This window comes from Erpetoichthys calabaricus, chromosome 8 (assembly GCF_900747795.2).
Source record: "Erpetoichthys calabaricus chromosome 8, fErpCal1.3, whole genome shotgun sequence".
NCBI classification, from domain to species: domain Eukaryota; kingdom Metazoa; phylum Chordata; class Cladistia; order Polypteriformes; family Polypteridae; genus Erpetoichthys; species Erpetoichthys calabaricus.
The window spans coordinates 108,846,256-108,861,609 of record NC_041401.2 but is presented as its reverse complement, the minus strand read 5'-3'; the positions used below and the strand labels follow the sequence as shown (position 1 = coordinate 108,861,609).

The 15,354-nt window shown below is 39.0% G+C and overlaps 1 protein-coding gene across 1 annotated transcript in view; it reads right to left on the bottom strand.

Annotated features, from left to right (window-relative positions):
* cntnap5b (contactin associated protein family member 5b) overlaps positions 1–15,354 on the bottom strand; it is a 544,617-nt gene that overhangs the window by 170,391 nt on the left and 358,872 nt on the right. The window lies entirely within an intron of this gene.

Sequence of the window (15,354 nt, the reverse complement as noted above, 5' to 3'; positions counted from 1 at the left end):
CAGGAGAGCTGATACTTGTCATTTATTATGCACCAAGGTTTAACAAAATAATCAAATTAATCACACAATGAATGCCTTATGCATCAGTACAACACAAGCTTTATATTACACACATTATGAGAGATTTAGAGGACACATGTAAAGCCACAAGTTCTAATGTTGTTTAGGGGGGTTGTTATTTTTTATAATTTGTGCATTTTTCTAATTGTATGTGACAGATAAAATTTCATTTCATTTCATTTGAAACCTTCATGGCACTCTGAAGAAACACAGCATGAAAGAAACTGGCAGCATCTTTCAATAGACATTTTTCAACCTGGAGTCCAGATGATTTCTAGGCATACCAACTGCACTATCTGACTTGTCGCATTATTGATATCATGTCTGTTTTGCATGCTCGGGCATATTTAGTGATCACACTGTTCTCAAATCCTACGGAACCATGCTTAGGCACACTTCTTCCAAGCAGGCCAAGACACTGTATGGTAGACCTGGCACGGAGTGATCACACTAACCAATCAAAGTAGACTTTTGGGGATTACATGCAGACAAACATGCTCAGGCGCAGAACAAATTTTTACTGGGGGTATAGCCTTAGTTATTACACAATTTTGTTTCCCTTTTCCAACTCCAAGAAGCACACTGAAAATGTACTTAGTCTTGGTCATGATCTGCTGATAGTCCACAGCTCTGAGGCACGCTGCAACAGTGCTAAACTGAGTTTTGTTACCATAAATACATATCAAGACCAGATTAGCACAGGATCATCCCCGGTGACAACACACTGAAATTGACCCAAAAAGAACAAAACTGAAGACAGAATTTATGACACAAAACACAAAATTATACTGAAAAAAAAATACAGTTGAACCAGAGCAACCTATAACAACAAGGATGGTGGTGTTTAAGGATAAGTAAATTTGTACAAGGATTATTGTGAGTGGCTCAAGACCAGTAGAAACATCAAATGTCAAAGATGTAAGTGTGAGTCAGGGAACCAAAAATCAACCTAGCCCTAAGGCCTACTTGACATATAAGCTAATCATGCTAAGAAAGAGCAGATACTGATTTATCCACTGAGGTACAGAGCGTATTAAAAACTGATGCATATTTATAGCATAATCTAAATTACATTATTAGTGCAACATATGAGGTCAGGTGACACTTCCAAATAGCATGACGAAAATAATATAAGACATGAGCCAAAAATGGTAATATTATATGTAGGTCCAAAAGCCCTAAATTAAATAAAAAAATAAAACTAAAAAAATATCACAGATGGTCTTCATTACAAGTCAACTCCTGTTAATTTTTAGCTTCCTTATTTCAAACAACAACCTCAAAGTCTGAATTAGGCAAAATACTGATGATATGCAAACCTCTGAAAAAAGGACAGTGTTACTATGCCTCCCATTGCCTGCTGGCAGGTATTGTGGCATCCGCCTGTAAACTTAAAAATTGTACCTTACTGAACTGAACTCTCTGATCTTCAGTTCTCTCCTGTGGTTTTCTATTTTTCTAAGTTTAGCTTAATCTCGCTCCTACTCTGTCTCTCCCTTTGGTGTGTCTGTTCTTTTCATTTCAGAAGTATGTGTGTGTAAACCCTGCACCTGCACTGAGATGTGAACATCTCTAACATACAGCAGTCTGCTAAGTTCTTTTAGTACCCCACGAGTCCATCAAAAGTCAAGGTCATTAAACAAAATTGATCTTTTCATTACTAATTTATCTAAGATGAATGTTTTTGGGAATGTGGGACAAAAACGAGAGCACCCAGAGGAGACCCACACAGACACAGCGAGACATTTGTAGACCCTAGACAAACAAACAGCAGTAAACTGGATCTGTACGGCTGCAGTGTTAACCAGAGAGAGAGTTAGGTCTTCATAAGCTATCAGTGAAAAGTTTTATTCTAACAAGTAGATAAAAAGGTGGCTGATGTGGGTTACTAGGAGATTTTATAGTTTTGATGACAAATTTTGAAGAGAAATCTTATTTCTATTTACTAAGAATCCATTCAATGTATTGTAGAAATGGATGAAAAACCACTCTGTTTTTATATACTTTGTTAATCCCCAAGGGGAAATTGTCTTTTCACACAACCTTACCTTTAAGATCAAATAAACCCTTTTCTGCTTTTGTAACAAAGCATTACATAACACACAGATGTATACTATATATAGTCCCAGTTCCAGTGTTTTACTGGTATATCTTCATGACCCTGCCATATATGTTTAATACTGTAATGCAATAGGCTAAGCTTCAAAAGGCCAGTGCAGACAGTTGATTAAGTGCAGGATATTGAAACTTCTACCGGGTTTTCGATGTAGCTCTTAATAGCCCAAACCATATATTACTTGTGTAATTGATGATATGCAGGGACTGGTAGCCCTGCTGGGATGGACTCCCTTTTCTTACCTAGATGGGCACAAAGAGTGGAAGGATGTTCCCTACCTTAGCCAGGAGGTTGGCAGAAGATGCCAGTACAGAAGTGGGCTTGCTGGCGTCCCAGCAAGGTTGGATCAAAGAAAAACACTCGGCTGGGAGGCCAGTTTGATTGAAGAACATGGGAAGAGACCCTATAGTGCTGACAGGGTCCTCCGATATGCTAGATGGAAGCATCCCTAGGTCAGGATCCCCACACGAACACCCATTTGGCATGCTGGGACTTATAGTCCCATGGGGCAGACCTGCTGGGCTCCGTGGGGGCCACCAGGGACAGCTGCTAGGATTAACGACCCTTATTTTGTGAGGCTTCCATTTGAGCCTGAAGTGCTTCCAATAGTCTATACCCTCACACCAGAAGTACAGTGATCCCTCGCTATATCACGCTTCGACTTTCGCGGCTTCACTCTGTCGCGATTTTTTCTCATACACGCTTACGTCACTACGCATGCGCTTTCTGAGAACTTTTATCTAAGCCCCACGATGGCTCCTAAACGTGCTGCTTTTTCTAAGCCTTCTGACAATGAAACTAAGCGCCGGAGGAAGATGCTTACCATCCAGGAGAAGGTGAAACTCTTGGATATGATCAAAGATGGCAATACCCTACAAAAGCCTCCTCACGCATATGAAAAGACAGCGCCAGCAACTGCCTATCAAGATGTTCTTCAGCCACGCACCAGGACACCCACTGCCTACTCCTAGTACTCCTTCAGCGGAAGAAGACAATGACGCACCTGCTGAAGATACTGTACCACCTGATGACTCTCCTACTGAGGTCTTGCTTTCATTGGTTAGTGGTTGTGTGTAAGAACTGTGTGTGTGTACAATTAAATGTACAGTACAATAATAATAATATGATATTTGTAACATCTAATATGTCTTATTTTCTCTTATTTTGTATAATATATTGGGTAATACGAGTGTAATGGTGACTAAAGGGTATTATTTCATGTCTAGAGGGCTCTAATAATGTTAAAAAACGTATTTAGAAGGTCGTAAACAGGTTTTCTATACTCTAACTGCGAAAGTATTCGATTTATAAATAAAGAATCCTACTTCATGAAAATTAATTTATCACGGTTGAGTCTGGAATGGATTGACCGTTATAAACGAGGGTTCACTGTACTCCCAAGTCTAAGATAAAAGAAGTCATACAACCTCATCCAGGTGAGTTGGAGTTAGGTGTGGAGAATGAACAAAGCTCACAAAGAGAAGAGAGAGAATTGTGTTGTGTTTATGGCACTGATGAAGCCTAACTATAAGAATAAACCTTTTTATTATATTGGGACTTGTGTGTGTGGTTTTGGTGTGCTGCAATGAACCCTTGAGGTCACACCTATAATATAACGTGAAAAAGAATGGCATAGTGGCAGTGCTGCTGTATCACCATAAGGAAACTGGGGTCCTCATCCCAGGTGTGCCCTGTGTGGAGTCTGCATGTTCTTCCCAAGTCTTGGTACTTTAGTTTCCTCCCACAATGTCAAGACATGCAGGTTAGGTGAACTGGCATTACTTTAATTGGCTAATGTGTATGTGTATGATCACCCTGTGATGGACTGGCACCCTGTCCAGGGATTGCTCCTGCCTTGCACCCAGTGATTGCTGGGATAGGGTCCAGCTGCCCCATGACCCTGCCCTGGATAAGTGGATTTGGAGAATTGATGGACGGAATGGCTAAATAATAATATTTGAAATGTTCAACGGGATCTTTTGTTAAAAAAAGTATTGGAGTGAATAATGTTCAGACGACCTTAAGATTATCTGTTCTCACATGACCTGCCTGAACTGTGTCAGGCATGTTTATAGCCCATCGCACATGCTCTTGACCAATGACCTTGCTAAGATTCAGCATTTGGAAAGGTTTAATGAACTGGATTGACTGAATGATGTTTGCTTTTTAGTTTTTTCTCATGTTCCTATGCAATTAATTAATGACCTGCCAAGGGTGACTAACTCTGGCTTTGCTAGAATGGGGTAAATGCTGGATGTGAGTGCAGCATTTGATACTCTTAAACATGATATCTTGCTCACTAGAATGAAGAGTATTTGGTTCTCAGGCATTGTATGGCAGGGATTAGATTTTATCTGAATGAAAGACAAGAATCTCTTCTCCTTAGTAATTATAAGTCCAACTGTGCTAGAGTCATTGAAGGGTTGTGCCCTTGGTCTTTTTTTATTCTGTGTTCTCAGTGTTTTCTTGGATCAGTCTTTCTTAGATGTGAGCTGGAACATCATTAACACACATATATATGTGAAGACAGAAAAGAATTCATACTGCTGTTGTTGCTTTACAACCATCAAAATGCTTCTGTGTTGTTAATGCTGTTCAAAGTTCAGCTGCAGTAAAACAGAACACTTATTGATTTGTTCTAAGGGAATGATAAGCACACTGAGTCTAACACCAGAGTCTGCTTTGACCAACTTATCTGCCACATGTCTGTTTCATGGAATCTCAGAGGAATATTTGATTCTTGTCTTTAATAGCAAAAAAGCATCCTATTTTCCTGTTATCTGTGACTAGAAATTATGCTGAGTAATTGATTTATGCATTTATCTTCTCACGGCTAGATTACTGTATAACAATGCTATCTGGTCATTGAATCTTTTTTGCCTTGTGAGAGTGGTTCTGCAACTTATTAGCATCTTTTATTATACCTGTAAGAGCCAATCCTAGGAAGTTAATCTTAAACTCACTTTAATATGTGTCTCTATTATAATAAAAAAATCTTGGGTCAAGACGTGATCTTCTTGGAAAGACACTTTAACGTCCCGCAACAGACACTTTAACGTCCCGCGAGAAAAGGCAGTGAGACAAAAGGACAGCTGCTGTACACGCTTTTAAATGATCGACAAGCACAACACGCAGCTCGGTAGCAGCAGCAGCAGCAAGCCAGCAGCTGATCTGACCGCATCTCCTTAGTGTGCGTTCAGCCCCCACTCCCGTAACAACGGTAGTGTCAGAGACGCGAAGTGGCTGGTGCGTGGGTGAGCGAAGTGAGCAGGGGGCAAAGCCCCCTAGTATTTAACTAAAATAAAATGTTAGTTTTACATAGGTAAATAGCTAATGGATGGTTCTCTTTTATCCCCTAACATATCAGTGAAACATTCTTTGGTTAAAAAGAGTGTTTGCAAATGGACAAGAACAAGGCATATAATCTTCTGACCGTATATAGCTACATACCTGTATACAGTAATGTATACAGCAATGTACTTGGCAACAGTAACTTAAATATATATAAACTACGTAAGCCAGAGATATCATAGACAAGATATTATTTTTTATATTAGCAGTTTTTTCCTTTTATTTTGTGTGAACTATTTTTGCTTTGAATGCCACTAAAAACGAATATATTTGTACTTTGGAATTTTTTGTGTACGTCTCGTGCTGAATGCTTGAATCTTTCTGGTGGCTGCAGAATTTTAGAAACACTGAAGTACTAGGGTGTTGTACCGTTTTAGCCATTATGAATGTAGAGAAAAGTCAAGCAAAATGACACCTTTTATTGGCTAACTAAAAAGATTACAATATGCAAGTGTCATTTTGCTTGACTTTTCTCTAGAAACACTGAAGAAACACAGCTACAATATCTTCACCCAAACACCTTTATTGGTTTTCTCCAAAGCTTTGAAATGTTATGTTACTAAATTCTTAAATGTGCTCCTACCCATTAGCCAGGCTTCTTGTTGTTCTTATGATCTAGAAGTCTTGTCATTTTTGCATATTTTTTATTTGTCCTTTTTTGTTGTAATTATGTTATGTTTATTATTTTTTACTTTTTTCAAGGCATATTTGTAAATCATCATTTAGGTAGAGTAGTATGGTTTTTGGAGATACTGAATCCTATTCTGATGTTAGTTTTATGTTTCGTTTTCATGTTTACGTCTTTACAATTTATTTGTATCTTTTTTTGTGACACCGCCTTTTATAGACACAGTCATTTTGTTATACTTTTATTACAGTGTCACCTTGGTAATCAGGTTGATGTGACAGTATAAAGTTTGTGTTGTTCACTTTCTCATTACTCATGTTTGACGGATAATCAGTGTTTTTTTAAATCAGTTTTCGTGGTGTTTGATACTTTGGGAACATTATTTTGACTTGTTTTGGTTTGATGAAAAATAGGCTTGAATTCCTAATTTAAGAACTTTGTGAGTTTCTTGACTTATGTTTCATCCTCCGGTCCTCAGTGTAAGTAATTTGTTATTTTTTAGCACAATAATTTTACATTTGTTATTAATTTTCATATTTAGCTTTTATTTTCATATTATTTAACATAAATACTGTCACTTTGGGCACTTTTTTATGTCAGCAGCCATATTGTTTATGTGATGCCCAGAAGTTGTGCCTTGTCATTGCTCAGTTGGTATAAAAGATGGCACTGCACTACTCCTTGTATTCAAGATTTTGGTTTCTCAGTGCTTATTAATGCAGAAATCTTCCTAGGGAGTTAGACTTTTCATTTTCAGGTTTTGGTTAACATTTTGGCTTTGGTGTACTGGTGCACTTAATATTTTGGTTCAGACCCAGCATGGGTTTTCTATTAATGAGTTGGCCCTTTCTGGGATATCCAAAACTTCCAAAATCATAATAGGTTTTATAAAACATTTTGGGAAAAGGAGGCACTGGATAAGGGCATTGCTGTACAAGACCCTGATTTTAAGAAGGAAATGCACACCGGTAATGTACACCATCAGAAGGCAATATCTTCTAAACATGTGCTTAGTGCTCTAGAAGAAAAAATGGGGTGCCATCATTAATGAAAGGAATCTACAATCTGGATGGGAACACAATGTGAACTCTCAGGATGCTACAGGGCAGGTAACCTGGCAGTTTCCAGGGTTTCATGACAAAGAGAGGGAAATTGAGCCTGTTGAGGGAGTGAAAGAATGGTCTTCAAACAGGCAATAAATACCAAAAAGACCGCATCGTAGGATATCAAAAAACAGAGTCATTACAAGGAGAGGCTAAGTGAGTATGGAGTAAAGGAGGATGTGACAAGGGCCCAACTGGCAGGCAAAAGAGAGATCAGGCATTGCAGAGACAGACAGATGGAAAGTAAGCTAATGTTATGGTTTAGGTGGCCACCTCACCAGTCAGACAGAGGTTCAATCATTTGTTCATCACTTTTGTGAACACCTGGAAAATAACAGCAACATGAGGAGATAGAAAACACAAAAGGAACTGGCAATACTATTGTCAAAATGGAGACTGATAACCAGAAATGTAACATACTGATTGTCACCACCTCCAACTTTTCAAGCTTCCTCTTACTGCTATTATATTACATTTAAGTGAAGCCACGCACTTTATGTTTGCCTGTTAGTCTAGTCATTACTTATATTTTGTCCTTGTGTATTTGTACCTTAGAATTTATTTGCTGTCCATCTTTATACTTCCTTACACAACTCTTCATAGCATGAACAGCTGCTTACCCATAATGGGCTCCATGGCTTTGCCTAGTAATTGCTCACTGATAAAATCTAACCTGTTTACTTATTATCTGAGTACTCTTTTTGTTTCTTTAGATGTATGTAAATGAAAATTAATTAATTTATTCTGTCTCTTTATATCTTTTTCCATGTACCCCAGTTCCCTTCCATATCCCTAAAGTATTTATGTTAAATGAGCTGCTTACTATAAACTGGCTCAGCAAGGGTGAGAATGTGTGTGTAAATGTGTATGCCCTGTACACCAGTATCCAATCTACAAACAGAATAGCACATACTCTTAAATGGAATAAGTATGAGAGTGAATCTACAATCCCAGGGAATATTTTTGGCTTGAGATTGCAGCTTTAACTAAATCAAAGGTCTCTCTCTCTCTCTCTTTGTTTATATATATATATATATATATATATATATATATATATATATATATATATATATATATATATATATATATATATATACAGTAGAGTCTCACTTATCCGACATAAACGGGCTGGCAGAACGTCGGATAAGCGAAAATGTCGGATAATGGGAGGTTTTAAGAAAAAGCCTATTAAACGTTAAACTATGTTATAATTTTACACATTACGAGCCTAATACAGTGGAACCTCAGTTCACGAACATCTCTGAACACATACAAATCAGGTTATGACCAAAAAGTTCGCCAAACTTTTGCCTCTGTGCACGACCACACACTCGGTATAGGAACATGCCAGTTTCCCTTTCGGTTTGTTTCCGCCGATGATTTCCGCACGTGTTCAGTCTCTCCCTGTGCATTCCCTGTGCAGCATTAGAGAGAGAGCGCGAGAGAGAGACACAGACGGACACATGCACGCGCAAGAGAGAGAGACACATGCAAGAGAGACATATGCACACGCACGAGAGAAAGAGAGACACACGCACACACACACACGCGAGAGAAAGAGAGACACACGCACGCACACACACACGCGCGAGAGAGAGAAAGAGAGACACACGCACACACACACGCGAGAGAGACACACATGCAAGAGAGACATACGCACACACGCGCACGCGCGAGAGAGATGCATGCACGCACACACACATGCGCAAGAGAGACGCATGCACACACACACATGCACGCGCGAGAGAGAGAGAGATGCACGCGCACACACACGTTTGAGAGAGACGCACATGCACACACACACACGCTCACACACACATGCACACACATGCACACGCATGAGAGACACGCACGCCAGAGAGGGCCAGCCACATAATCCACTGTAATCATGTTTTACAACAAAACAACAGAAAAATTAACTGAAAAAATGAACTTAGCAACAAAAAATAGACTACGCTCACGCTCACAACTTGCAGTTCTTGTTGGCGATTGATTCGTTTTTTTTTTGTATTTTTTGTTTGCGGTGGGACGTTGGATAATACAGAATGTTGGATAAGCGAAGGTTGGATAAGCGAGACTCTACTGTGTATATATATATATATATATATATATATACGAAGGACGTTCAGAAAATGATTATGCACTTTTATACTTTCATTGGAAACAGGGAAGGCAGGAGGAGTAGTAATTGGTCATGTCTCAGTGTGTCATGTGACTAGTTGTGTCTGTCTGCTCTTGCAGTTTAGCATAAGAGTTATCACCCTGTGGTGAAGATGGATGCCAAAACTTATAATTTTCACCAAGGAGGAACGTCATTGCGCTCTGTCAAAGCGTTCTGTCATGCGTTTTTTGTGGGTAGAAGGTGTGCTGGGAGCACAAATTCATCTCTGCATTTGTGCTCAGTATGGGGATAAAGTTCTGTCTCGTAGAGTCATCTAAGTATGGATTGAAATGTTCAAAAATGGCTGTACTAGTGTGACGGATGCTACAGCCACGACCACGAGGAATGAAGAAAGGACCCTGGAAATGATTTGTGAAAATCAAAAACATTTTTTGCTGATGGCTGGAAAAATTGCATCGCCAAGGAAGGTGGCTATGTAGAAAAGTCATGTAATTTGTTTTTGAAATTCTTAATAAATAGAGTTAAAAAAAGTGTGGAAACTTTTTGAACATCCCTTGTATATATTATGTTATAAAATATTATATCCTTCCCTAGTGGTACAGAGATGATTCTCAGAAGAAGAAAAAAAGAAAGGATAAAGAAAGGATAGACTTAGCTTCTTCTAATATTGGCAGACACTTACAGTAACACAAGTTTTGAAGGAAAGCTCCTGGCAAAAGTGTCCACTTGTGGGGTTCCTGCAGTCAGCTCTGGCCACTTTGGGAGTACAGGAGGCATATTTCCTACATTCACGCAGGAGGGATGTCTTCCTCCCGTCTGTAGGTGAGCTTCAATTTTGCAGTGCAATGCTAGGGCTTTTATACTTATCTCATGGTCTTTGGTTCCAAAATAAGAGCAAATGCCAAACATCCATCCATCCATTTTTTCAACCCACTGAATCTGAACACAGGGTCACGGGGGTCTGCTGGGGCCAATACAGGGCGCAAGGTAGGAACAAATCCCTGGGCAGGGCGCCAACCCACCGCAGGACACAAACACCCACCCACACACCAAGCACACACTAGGGACAATTTAGAATCGCCAATCCACCTAACCTGCATGTCTTTGGACTGTGGGAGGAAACCGGAGCACCCAGAGGAAACCCACGCAGACATGGGGAGATCATGCAAACTCCACGCAGGGAGGACTCGGGAAGCAAACCCGGTCTCCTAACTGCGAGGCAGCAGTGCTACCACTGCGCCACCGTTCCGCCCTTGCCAAACAAGGGACAGAATATTTTACTGGCCTAAGTTAAACTGAAATAGCACATAGTAACTGTTAACCACAAACTGAGCGTCAAACCACAGTGTACACCAACTCTGTCTTTAATAGCCTGCCTGAGTTAGTCTCCACTTGTCTCTTCCCATCTCCCAGTCAGAGTGCTTACATGCAGTAATGTTTTCTCCTTGTCAGCTAGTTTGCATGGCTTCAGCTGTTTCTGTTGATGGCCTCAGTTAACCGTTTTAAATAAAATAAAGTAAGGTAGAATAAAACTCACAGATTGCACTGGCATACTTTAAACCTTTGTCTACAGAAAGAGTGATGATTGGTGAGATTTTGTGGTAATTAGTTCACCCGTCACTCATTTATTCAAACTCACTCATTTATAATGCAGCCAATTATGAAGCCTTGAAGTTAGGTTCATGCCTTTGTATGGTGGAAGAAAACTAGTCTCTGGAAGAAGCCAATATTACACAAGTAGAGAAAACACATGCATAGTCTGGAAACCATCCAGCAGTCAAACCAAAATCTTAGCACAGTGAATTAGAAATTCTTCTCATTTACCAACTAAGTGATTTTCCAACTTCTTTTGCACAAATGCCAATAAATGTCTGTGGATTAGTTAAAGGCATTCCATTATTACATGTAAGGTTAGTTTTTTTTGCCAGTACAGAATACTGAATTGGATTTATTCATTTTACACTCTTAAAAATAGTTGGTTCTTTAATGGCACTATATGGCCGTTTACTGGGCTGTATGGTTCATCACAGAGCTATTGCTTTAAGAAGCCCATTTCATTCTGGGAAGGGATCTTGCACATGAAGATGGTTATCTGGGCTTTGAAGAGCTTCTTAATAAGAATTAAACCCCAACATTTTTAATGTATGGTAGGCTGTAGGACACTAACAGATTAAGAAAATTTGGATTTATCCAGTGTTAATGGACATGGCAGGAAGGGTCCTTTTAAAATCATGACCCATTGGAATTTTACAAATGTGTTACTATCTGTTCATGGGTATTTACTGGTGTCTCCATCCGTACATGGGTATTTACTGTATGGAGTCTGTTACGGATATAAATAAATAAAGGTTCTTGATCCCAATTGAGTAACTGTCAAAGAGGAGTACCATGACCATAACTATGAAATCGACAGGCCTTAGACTTCTAGAGCACAGAGGGAGGCAGGTGTGGGGATGTTGGATCACTAGCTAAGGCAAGCACCTGTGGTCGTGGGGAAATGTGGCAAGAAGCCTGGGGGGTTTTGAAATGCTGGACACCAAAGGAGGCTATCCTCTGTCGACAACAATGGAAGAAACTCCAACCTTTTGTTTGAGTTTTTTAAAATTTGTATCTTTTTTTTCCACCTTTGTTAATGAATTATTTATTGACAGATTTTAAACTCCAAGAGCACATCTTTTTATACTGGTTTATTTATTTGGGAAGAAACTGTACTGCACTCTGCTTTGGGACACTATTTGCAATAAAAAGCACAATGCACTGTTTTGCACGAATCTTTCCTCATTTGCCTTAGTCCATCTCAGTTCATGACTATCGATGTCCCAGGTTCAAGGAGGTTATGCCAGCTACGGGCACCCTGGGAATCATAGCACTTTACTGCACATGTAGCTTTTATAGTTTATAAATGAAAATAGTGGCTTCATTATTTTAAGTATTTATTTTTCATTATTTTAGTACACATGTCTAAGCTCTTCTGTTTGTTTCCTTGGTGTGTATTATACTGGTTTCCCAATATCCCATTGATAGTAAAAAAAAATGTTTCTATCACTCTGTTACTGAGGCATAGAACTTAATGCTGGGTGGCACAAGCAGCTCTTCTAAACTGTGGAAAGTGGTCTTATGTGTCAAGTATGATGTCCAGTCATTTTTACCCTGATTAGTTTGTAGAGTGGCTCCTTCATGTTGACAGACTGGGGAAGCATATCATCATTGAATTATTCATTCCTAAGACTCTTTTCAGCTTAGAAACATTTGTCACAAATTGCCTGTTTCAATAACTTAAGGCAGCCAAATTAATTATGAATGTTATCTGTTACAGTTTGAAGAACTAGAGCTGGATCCAGCAGCTTGCCCACAGAGGCTGTGCTGCCATCAAGTTACAACAAACAGGGATTCAAAATGAATGAAGGTGTAGACTTGTACAAGTTTCAAAAGATGTGATACACTCTGAAGGCTTGAGCCCTAAGGAACATGACACATCTTTGCTGCTTATAAAGCTAGGATCAGCACCAGGATGTGATTGTGTTCACTCAGCATTCCTCAATCATACTTACTTGAAAAGGCAAAAAAAACATTGCAAACTCACCACTTAAGAACTCAATTTGATAATCAGATTCCAAATAATATACAATAAGGCTATTGCTTAGCCAAAACTGGGAAAGGACTTAAATAAACCTGCAAGTATTTAAACAATCTCACTCCTGAGTGTTGGGTACAAATCACAAGAGCACCTAACTATTGCCCAAATACCATTAATGGCCAAGACCTTTACAAAAGACAAAGAGGTGAAGACTGCTACAGTAGTGTGCCTAGTGTGACTTACAGGAGTCAGTTTGAGAGTATTAGTTTATCATAACGCCGCATCATTAAGTGAAGTGTTTATCAGTGCATTGAAACAGAAAACAGAAACTTCATTTATTTCTCATTTGTGTTAAATATGAGTTCAAATTTTAAGGGTCACCTACTTTTACTACTAACGATTCATTAATAATGAAAAGTAACAAAACTGGATACGTATCTAGAAATTAGCACAGGTTCACCTCTCAAAATACTAAAGCAATATGACTACAAGAAAAGGTTCTACTCCATTCAAGAAGAGGTCCTCACATTTAAAAATATGCTAGGAATTTCAGGAATGCTATAAAATGTACAAGGAAATCATTCCTTGCGCCCAAAGAATTAAGGCTGAATTATAAGCTTTGCAAACACGCATGGGATATGACAAAGATAATCAAACAGGCAGATGTTAAGTAAAAGAAAACAATTTAATGCCTTAAAATAGTAGGACTGAAGAGAGATACAGGATCATTCAACACAGGAACGGAATCACAGTGCAGGATTTGTGGAAAGCGCCCAAGTTTATTCCTTACTAGCAAAATACCCGCGCTTTGCAGCGGAGAAGTAGTGTGTTAAAGAGGTTATGTAAACATATATATACATATACATATATACATATATATACATATCTACATATACACATATCTACATATACATTTATATACATATATACATACATACATAGTGCGTTGTAACACGAGCTGTGATTGTTACATGGGAGGGAGACGACAAATCACAGCTTCCCGCTTTCTAATCGGGCCTGTGATTGGTGCTTTGACTGATGCCCAGATCCCACAGCATCTCCCCTTAGGAGAGGCGTTAGGCAAGTGTAATTGAATAGCGGTGCTGCAAGTTTAGCTTTACACCTGTTTTTAAGGCTTATTGACTAAAAGGGGCTTTCATGAAAAAAGTTAAGGAAGTAAAAATAAAGGTATATATTTCTGTTTTATTTAAACCTTTTAAGTTTGTATGCGGGCGGTATGGTGGCGCAGTGAAAGGTGCCAGTTAGGAGACCCGGGTTCGCTTCCCTGCATGGAGTTTGAATGTTCTCCCCGTGTCTGTCTGGGTTTCCTCCAGGTACTCCGGTTTCCTCCTACAGTCCAAAGACATGCAGGTTAGGTGCATTGGCGATTCTAAATTGTCCCTGGTGTGTGGGTGTGTGTGGGTGTGTGCGCCCTGCGGTGGGCTGGCACCTTGCCTGGGGTTTGTTTCCTGCCTTGTGCCCTGTGTTGGCAGGGATTGGCTCCTGTATTTAGGATATAGCGGGTTGGATAATGGATGGATGGACATTTGTATGCATAGCCCCATTTGCCCGTTTTCGTTTTTTATCTTTCTTCAGTAATATTTCAGCAAACCCGGAGCTTGTCAGTTCAAATCCTGGTACTGACACCACTGTGTAACCCTGAGGAAGTCACTTCACCTGCCTGTGCTGCAAAAAACAAAAGTAATGTAACAAATTGTACCTCAGATGTTGCAAGTTGCTGGAATAAAGGCATAAGTCAAATAGATAAATATGTATTATACACATAGGAACTACTCATTTATTTTCAGTTAAGTCATCTGCAACAAACCTTTATAAATGAGGGTTTCTCCTTTTTAGATAGTGCAAACTGTTTCTTCTTCATTGAGGTTTTCTCTTGGAGAGCTTTTTTCATTTCATTGAAAATTAAAGCAGCAGCTGCCAAAATATGTCGCTTTCTTATTCATTTTTCAACATTGTGTAAAATAACTTTATAAAGTAACATAAAAGGTTTAAATACTGGTTATCCATTTACACTAAAATATTACTAATGAGATACAAAAAAAGTAAAATGCATATGTTGTTTTTCTTTAAGGAGATTAAATATTACTGAAGAAAGAAAAAAAAAACTAAAACAGCCAAATGGGGCTATGCATACGAACTTAAAAGGTTTAAATAAAACAGAAATATATACCTTTATTTTTACTTCCTTAACTTGTGGAGGGTGCATCCTGTAGCAAAGCCCTAACTTTTTTCGTGAAAGCCCGTTTCAGTCAATAAGTCTTAAAAACAGGTGTAAAGATATTGACAATAAGCTACGCAAACCCACCAAGACATGGAATCGTTTAAATCAAGGCACGAGTCGAAAAACACCATCCCATACTATTAGTTAACGATTAA